This window comes from Bufo gargarizans, chromosome 1 (genome assembly GCF_014858855.1).
Source record: "Bufo gargarizans isolate SCDJY-AF-19 chromosome 1, ASM1485885v1, whole genome shotgun sequence".
Taxonomy (NCBI): domain Eukaryota; kingdom Metazoa; phylum Chordata; class Amphibia; order Anura; family Bufonidae; genus Bufo; species Bufo gargarizans.
In genome coordinates, this window is record NC_058080.1 from 747,077,840 (window position 1) to 747,087,217 (window position 9,378).

Consider the following 9,378-nt stretch of genomic DNA (forward strand, 5'->3'; position numbering starts at 1 on the left):
TGAAAAAAATGGCCAGCAGCCTGAAGAGGGCCAATCATCCAGGTATGGAACCACAGAAATTCTCTATGTTCTTAAGGAGGCAGCTATAGAGGACACTGCTACATAAAGGTGTGAATAGCTGAGGAGATCCTGAACAGAGGGGCTTTGAATTGCAGGAGCATAACACCTTGCTCCTCACTCAGGAGTTACGACCACCTTAGCTGAGATGAGGACATGTGCTCAGTACTGGAGACCATATCTTCAGAAGGATATTGATACTTTGGAGAGAGTTTAGAGAAGAGCTACTAAACTAGTACATGGATTGCAGGATAAAACTTACCAGGAAAGATGAAAGGACCTTAACATGTAGAGCTTGGAAGAAAGACGAGACAGAGGGGAGATGAGAGAAACTGCTAAATACATAAAGAGAATCAACAAGGTAAAAGAGGAGAGAAGATTTACAAGAAGAAAAACTGCTACAAGAGGACATAGTGTTACATTAGAGGGGCAAAGGTTTAACAGTAATATCAGGAAGTATTACTTTACTGAGAGAGTAGTGGATGCATGGAATAGCCTTCCTGCAGAAGTGGTAGCTGCAAATACAGTGGAGGAGTTTAAGCATGCATGGGATAGGCATTGGCACTAATGATGCGCATATTTTTGGCACAATACATGCAACTTCACATTTTATCAGGTCTAAATAGATATTACTCATTGGACAGCACAGTAATCCCTATCACAGCACAGTAATCCCTATCACACTACCTAACACCCTGCACTGGAACCTATCAGCTACACTATATCACTATCTAACCTACACTGACTATTTCCTACTAACTATCTGTATTATATATATGAACTAACTATCTAATGCAATTAGATAAGGAACAGCAGAAGTCTCAGCAAAGCCCAGAGCTCAGCAATGTCACTGCTCTCTCTCTCAGAGCTGCAATATACTACGTACAAGGGCTGCTGGGGAGGTTCCTATATAGTAAGGGGGAGGAGGCAACTTTCCTATTGGTTGCTAGGGATGTGGCTAAGCTCAGACAAAGATATTGCAGCCTTCTCATTGGCCCACAAGCAAGAAGCAGGGAGGGATCATGTGTACTGATTTTAAAAAAAACTAGAATATTCGTGAATACAAATATATAGCACGATATTCTAGATCTGCACGAATTCTCATAGTACCGATATTCGCGATAAAATAAAATATTTGCGCTCAACACTACTCTTTAACCACTTTCCACACTATGTTGCATGTATCTGTGTATCCAATGTATGCTTACCCTTGTCATTTGCCCACAATGTCCTCCTCTTCCCCCTCGGCTTAAGCCTATATTGCACAAGCTCACTGTATCTAGCTGGAGACACGTTCCCCGTGCCCTAGCAAGGCTCAGCCCCGCTTGCACCATAAGTCTAGTGAGAATAGACGTGATGATATAATTAGACGTGTCTGGGGTGGGAATGGGGACTACAGCAGGCAGATTTAAACACACCAGCAATGGTCCACACATGCTCCATCTAGCCTGTGGTGATGAGTTGGGAACGCTGAGCAGCTCCCATCATCAATTCTCTGACAACTAGATTAATAATAAAAAATGTATTTATATAGCGCCACCTTATTCCACAGCGCTTTGCAAATTTATAGGGCTCATGTACAAAACAAAAGTAACTGGCTAATATAAAACTGAAACATGTCATGCCCTGCTCAGGCTATGTGCGGAGGTCTGCCAGATTGGCAGCACGTGTCTAGCCTTTTGTTTTGTTTTGGAGTCAATCTAGATCCACCTCCCTTCAGGTGCACTGGGTGGGGTCGTTGGTTTCAGTTTAAATCACACCCACTCCCAGTGTTCCGTGCGGGTTATAGCTTCTGTCTGGCTCTGTGTATGCAAGGAAGGAAGGATTGGCTGTTCCTGCTCAAAAGATAAGTTGGTTTTTGTTCTCTTGTGGTTTTGCTGTCTAGGCTGTTAGAGAGTCACCTGCCCCTCCAGGTTCTGAGGGAGCAGGCTGCCTCTATTCCCCTATCACCATCTTAGGGATTTTAGGGTATTTTCAGCCCAGGCACGAGGACACGGTATTTTCACCTTAAGGGTCTGATCGTGGGCATAGCAGTATAGGGAGAGCTGGTAGGGATATGTTAGGAGGTGACCTTTATCCCCAGCTTCTCGTCTATAAACTTGTTTGTTTATTTTTCTGTGTATCTTATATCCTGTCCGCCGTGACAAAACACTAGGAGTCAGGGCCCTGCTCGCAAGAGCTTACAATCTATGAGGAATTGGGGGTGACACATAAGGTAGTTGATTGTGATAAGTAGGATTCGAGCCATTATTGAACTGGCAGGAGCGGTGCGGGTTGATCTGCTTTGGGTTTGGGACTGCTAGAGGATTGAGTTTAGGCCAGAGGAGTTGGTGGGAAAGGTTTAGTCGGGGAAAAGTTATTTTAGGTAGCTTGATAAGCCTGCCTGAAAAGATGTGTTTTTAAGGCATGTCTGAAGGTGGAGAAGTTGGGAATTAATATTCCAGTAAATGATTAAGAGGGGCACACCTACATCTAAAAATCACATGGAGCTGCAGCCAATACGTTTATATACTATTTATTTGCACCAAATAATGATAATTAAAACAAATGAGGTACCTCAATACATTACTATACAATATATTTACTTAAAACCATAGAAATTAATAACCATCTGTAAGGGCTTGATGTTAAATATACTAAATGTCACTAGTTGTTAGTTACTATGCAGTAAGGGATCGTGATTATTCGATTTTGTATACAGTCTTTGATACAAATTCCAATGCGCAGGATTTGGTTTTGTGCGCAATGTCTCTGCTGATAATCAGTAGGTAAATGGCAACTATGACTGGTATTTTACGAATATGTATACAGTCTTGTTCTTTTGGTTAGTTATCTTCACAGCATGTACCGGATAGTATGCTGTTAAATCTTACTGTGTATGATCACACTACTCACTGTTCTGGAGCGATGGAGTGACCGATCACTCGTGCTAAGCGTGGCGTCCCACGTGTTGTAGCATAGGTGATTTCAATTCCGGTCCGCTCTTTAGTATGATTGAGCAGAATACCGTAGCAAGGAAGAAAACTGTCCGTTTAGACGCCGGGGTCTAAGGTAATTGAGACCCACTCGAATCTTCGGCGTTACTTAGTGTCTGTTGATCTAGACACAGCAGGACTTAAGTTTCTTCCTGTTGGCTGTAGAAAAGCGCTTCCAAGGATTCAGAAATGTTGCGCAGATTCTATGCTGCGGTTTCTTTCTTTACTCGAGACTTGTGTACACCAGACACGTTTCGGAGTTGGCAGTGACTCCTTCCTCAGTGGTCAAGTCTCGTCTGTTGGATAGGGGTTTATATAGGACTAAATCCATCTGCTCATTATGACTTGTTTCGTCATCACAGAGTAAAACGGAAAATCTGGATATAGATTTCCTGGTTGTTTGCCCTTTAATCGTCTTAATATACATACAGTACAGACCAAAAGTTTGGACACACCTTCTCATTCAAAGAGTTTTCTTTATTTTCATGACTATGAAAATTGTAGATTCACACTGAAGGCATCAAAACTATGAATTAACACATGTGGAATTATATACATAACAAAAAAGTGTGAAACAACTGAAAATATGTCATATTCTAGGTTCTTCAAAGTAGCCACCTTTTGCTTTGATTACTGCTTTGCACACTCTTGGCATTCTCTTGATGAGCTTCAAGAGGTAGTCACCTGAAATGGTTTTCACTTCACAGCTGTGCCCTGTCAGGTTTAATAAGTGGGATTTCTTGCCTTATAAATGGGGTTGGGACCATCAGTTGCGTTGTGGAGAAGTCAGGTGGATACACAGCTGATAGTCCTACTGAATAGACTGTTAGAATTTGTATTATGGCAAGAAAAAAGCAGCTAAGTAAAGAAAAACGAGTGGCCATCATTACTTTAGGAAATGAAGGTCAGTCAGTCCGAAAAATTGGGAAAACTTTGAACGTGTCCCCAAGTGCAGTCACAAAAACCATCAAGCGCTACAAAGAAACTGGTTCACATGCGGACCGCCCCAGGAAAGAAGGACCAAGAGTCACCTCTGCTGCGGAGGATAAGTTCATCTGAGTCACCAGCCTCAGAAATCGCAGGTTAACAACAGCTCAGATTAGAGACCAGGTCAATGCCACACAGAATTCTAGCAGCAGACACATCTCTAGAACAACTGTTAAGAGGAGACTGTGTGAATCAGGCCTTCATGGTAGAAGATCTGCTAGGAAACCACTGCTAAGGACAGGCAACAAGCAGAAGAGACTTGTTTGGGCTAAAGAACACAAGGAATGGACATTAGACCAGTGGAAATCTGTGCTTTGGTCTGATGAGTCCAAATTTGAGATCTTTGGTTCCAACCACTGTGTCTTTGTGCGACGCAGAAAAGGTGAACGGATGGACTCTACATGCCTGGTTCCCACCGTGAAGCATGGAGGAGGAGGTGTGATGGTGTGGGGGTGCTTTGCTGGTGACACTGTTGGGGATTTATTCAAAATTGAAGGCATACTGAACCAGCATGGCTACCACAGCATCTTGCAGCGGCATACTATTCCATCCGGTTTGCCTTTAGTTGGACCATCATTTATTTTTCAACAGGGCAATTACCCCAAACACACCTCCAGGCTGTGTAAGGGCTATTTGACCATGAGGGAGAGTGATGGGGTGCTGCGCCAGATGACCTGGCCTCCACAGTCACCGGACCTGAACCCAATCGAGATGGTTTGGGGTGAGCTGGACTGCAGAGTGAAGGCAAAAGGGCCAACAAGTGCTAAGCATCTCTGGGAACTCCTTCAAGACTGTTGAAAGACCATTTCAGGTGACTACCTCTTGAAGCTCATCAAGAGAATGCCAAGAGTGTGCAAAGCAGCAATCAAAGCAAAAGGTGGCTACTTTGAAGAACCTAGAATATGACATATTTTCAGTTGTTTCACACTTTTTTGTTATGTATATAATTCCACATGTGTTAATTCATAGTTTTGATGCCTTCAGTGTGAATCCACAATTTACAATATCATGAAAATAAAGAAAACTCTTTGAATGAGAAGGTGTGTCCAAACTTTTGGTCTGTACTGTATGTACGTGTGTAAAAGTTCACTAGATATAACAAACATGTGCATAAAAGTATATATATATATAACAACTGATAAAATAAACGCATTGGCTGATAATATGTATTTTAAAACCAGTCTTTCATATAAATGAGTTCTCAAATACACCAAATGGGACTTGGTATATGATATAGTTTGCAACAGCTTACTGATATAGAATTATATGCAAATCGCATAGGCTATGTGTATATTAAATCGTCCTTTCATATATCTCTTGATGCGGGTTGATATTATTTGCATTTGATATTATTTGTCTCTCCATCTATTGCGGTTTTTATGCGTTTTATCTACATAGATACAATCTTTGATCTCCAAGTGATTGTATATGGAGATGCAAACAAAGCCAAAGGAATAAATACCGCAATTCAAGATTATAATATGGTAAAATAATAAAAAGATAAAATTGATAAGAAAATAAAAACTATTATAAAATAGTTACAAACATATACAGGTCCTTCTCAAAAAATTAGCATATTGTGATAAAGTTCATTATTTTCTGTAATGTGCTGATAAACATTAGACTTTCATATATTTTAGATTCATTACACACCAACTGAAGTAGTTCAAGCCTTTTATTGTTTTAATATTGATGATTTTGGCCACAGCTCATGAAAACCCAAATTTCCTATCTAAAAAAATTAGCATATTTCATCCGACCAATAAAAGAAAAGTGTTTTTAATACCAAAAAAGTCAACCTTCAAATAATGATGTTCAGTTCTGCACTCAATACTTGGTCGGGAATCCTTTTGCAGAAATGACTGCTTCAATGCGGCGTGGCATGGAGGCAATCAGCCTGTGGCACTGCTGAGGTGTTATGGAGGCCCAGGATGCTTCGATAGCGGCCTTAAGCTCATCCAGAGTGTTGGGTCTTGCGTCTCTCAACTTTCTCTTCCCAATATCCCACAGATTCTCTATGGGGTTCAGGTCAGGAGAGTTGGCAGGCCAATTGAGCCCAGTAATACCATGGTCAGTAAACCATTTACCAGTGGTGTTGGCGCTGTGAGCAGGTGCCAGGTCGTGCTGAAAAATGAAATCTTCATCTCCATAAAGCTTTTCAGCAGATGGAAGCATGAAGTGCTCCAAAATCTCCTGATAGCGGCTGCATTGACCCTGCCCTTGATAAAACACAGTGGACCAACACCAGCAGCTGACATGGCGCCCCAGACCATCACTGACTGTGGGTACTTGACACTGGACTTCAGGCATTTTGGCATTTCCCTCTCCCCAGTCTTCCTCCAGACTCTGGCACCTTGATTTCCGAATGACATGCAAAATTTGCTTTCATCCTGAAAAAGTACTTTGGACCACTGAGCAACAGTCCAGTGCTGCTTCTCTGTAGCCCAGGTCAGGCGCTTCTGCCGCTGTTTCTGGGGAATGCGGCACCTGTAGCCCATTTCCTGCACACGCCTGTACACGGGGGCTCTGGATGTTTCTACTCCAGACTCAGTCCACTGCTTCCGCAGGTCCCCCAAGGTCTGGAATTGGTCCTTCTCCACAATCTTCCTCAGGGTCCGGTCACCTCTTCTCGTTGTGCAGCGTTTTCTGCCACACTTTTTCCTTCCCACAGACTTCCCACTGAGGTGCCTTGATACAGCACTCTGGGAACAGCCTATTCCTTCAGACATGTCTTTCTGTGTCTTACCCTCTTGCTTGAGGGTGTCAATGATGGCCTTCTGGGCAGCAGTCAGGTTGGCAGTCTTACCCATGATTGCTGTTTGGAGTAATGAACCAGGCTGGGAGTTTTTAAAAGCCTCAGGAATCTTTTGCAGGTGTTTAGAGTTAATTAGTTGATTCAGATGATTAGGTTAATAGCTCGTTTAGAGAACCTTTTCATGATATGCAAATTTTTTGAGATAGGAATTTTGGGTTTTCATGAGCTGTATGCCAAAATCATCAATATTAAAACAATAAAAGGCTTGAACTACTTCAGTTGTGTGTAATGAATCTAAAATATATGAAAGTCTAATATTTATCAGTACATTACAGAAAATAATGAACTTTATCACAATATGCTAATTTTTTTAGAAGGACCTGTATAGTGTGTGTAATATAAATGTAAGTACTGTACTCTCCACGGTTGCTTAATGGATCGTACATTACTTATACATATTGGGTCTCCTTTCTATATGTCTGTTAATACGGTTCCAATCATTATTGTATTTGACTTTATTTCGTCTCTTTTTATTTCTTTTGACCATATCTGCATCACCATCGGATGCATATCTTGCATTTAATCTATATGGATACAGTATTGCCCCCATATAGGTACATCCATACATGCAGATACGGTCAGATATTATTTGACATCGCAATTCTAAAGCCGAATATATAAAAAATATAAAATTGTGAAATTATAAAATAGTAATCATGTGGAACTTTTATAGATAAAACCGTGTTAAAAAGGGTTAAAATGATTAAAAATATGTATATGGTTAATAATAAGTACAATGATTGAGTATCCACAACATAGTAGGATATTTATACAGTTAATATAATGAATATAATTATTAACTATTGGTTTTACCTTCCCTATTTGTCAAATCTGTAAACAGCACTAGCATGAGTCCTCTGTTCATTTTAAAAATGCGTAAATTAATTGTGCTGTATTCCCAATACAAGGGGTCAATGTATTTACAAAAAGCCAAAAACTTCCATTTCCGCATTTAATCCTAGAGGGAGGATGGAATTAAATTCAAAAATTTTTTGGGATTCAGTTCTGGACATTTTGCTTATGTGGTCTCCTCCTCTCCAGTGGATTTTTACTTTTTCTAAAGCTGCGAAAATCATTCCTTGTGGGTCTTGATTATGCGCCACTTTAAAATGGAGGGATAAAGTGTGTTTATCATATCCCTTTTTAATATTTGAGATGTGCTCAGCTATACGTTTTTTCAGTGTTCTTTTAGTTCTGCCCACGTATTGTTTTCTACATGGGCATTGGATAATATATATGACACTTTCCGTGTTACATGTCAAAGACTCTCTGATTTTATGTGTGTGGGTATTGCTGGTGGATTTAACCTCAATGTTTTTTTTTTGGGAATGTAGTAGATCTACATCCCATACATGAACCACATCTATAAAAACCTGTTCACCCTATCCATTTTTGAATTGATGGTGTATTTGGGAATTTATTAATAATTGTAGGTGCTACCAATAGGCCCAAATTTGGGGCCTTGGTAAAGGTGATTTGAGGTTTATTTGGTAAAATGTGTCCTATTGTCTTGTCCTTGACAATATGATGCCAATGTTTATTGATTATATATCTGATCTTTTTATATTGGGAATTGAATGGTAGTATTAATCTTACATTATCATTTATATCTATCTTTGGTGTTTCTAATTTGTCTAAAAAGAAGGTGTTTCGGTCAAGTTTGCGCACTGTTTCCAGAGAGGATTCTAATATTTGTAGTGGATATTTTTTCAGCAAAAATTGGTCCCTTAAATTGATAGCCTCTGATTCAAAAGTTTCTTCTTTTGAACAGTTCCTTTTAATCCGCCTAAATTGTCCTGATGGAATATTAACAAGCCATTGCGGTAAATGGCAGCTGTCATATAATATATAGCTGTTTTTAGACGTGGGCTTCTGATAAGTGCTACATAATTATTTTTCTTTCTCTATATTAATTTGCAGGTCCAAAAATTCCACAGAGGAGGTACTTGTGACGGCCGTAAAGTGCAAGTTCAGTAAGTTGTCATTAATATTTTCCAAAAAAAGGTCAAGTGATATCTGATCACCTTTCCATATAAACAGTATATCATCTATATAACGGTTCCAGAGCACCAGGTCTGTCCCCAGTTTTGTGACAATGGTGTCCTGTTCCCACTGGGCCATAAAAAGATTGGCATAACTGGGGGCAAACCTGGTGCCCATGGCCGTACCTTGCACTTGAACATAAAATTCTGTATCAAAATAAAAATAATTATGGTCCAATATGAATCAGACTGCCTCCATTATATACTCTATTTGTTGAATAGGTAATTGTCCATCCTGTATCAATTGTTCTTTCACAGCTTGGATCCCCTGGTCATGATGGATTATCGTATATAGGGACTGTACATCTAATGTACCTATAATCCCGGTTGGATCCCATTTTATTTTTTCTATTATTTGTATTATATGGGTCGTGTCCATATACATATTTTTAATCATTTTAACCCTTTTTAACACGGTTTTATCTATAAAAGTTCCACATGATTACTATTTTATAATTTTATATTTTTTATATATTCGGCTTTAGAATTGCGATGTCAAATA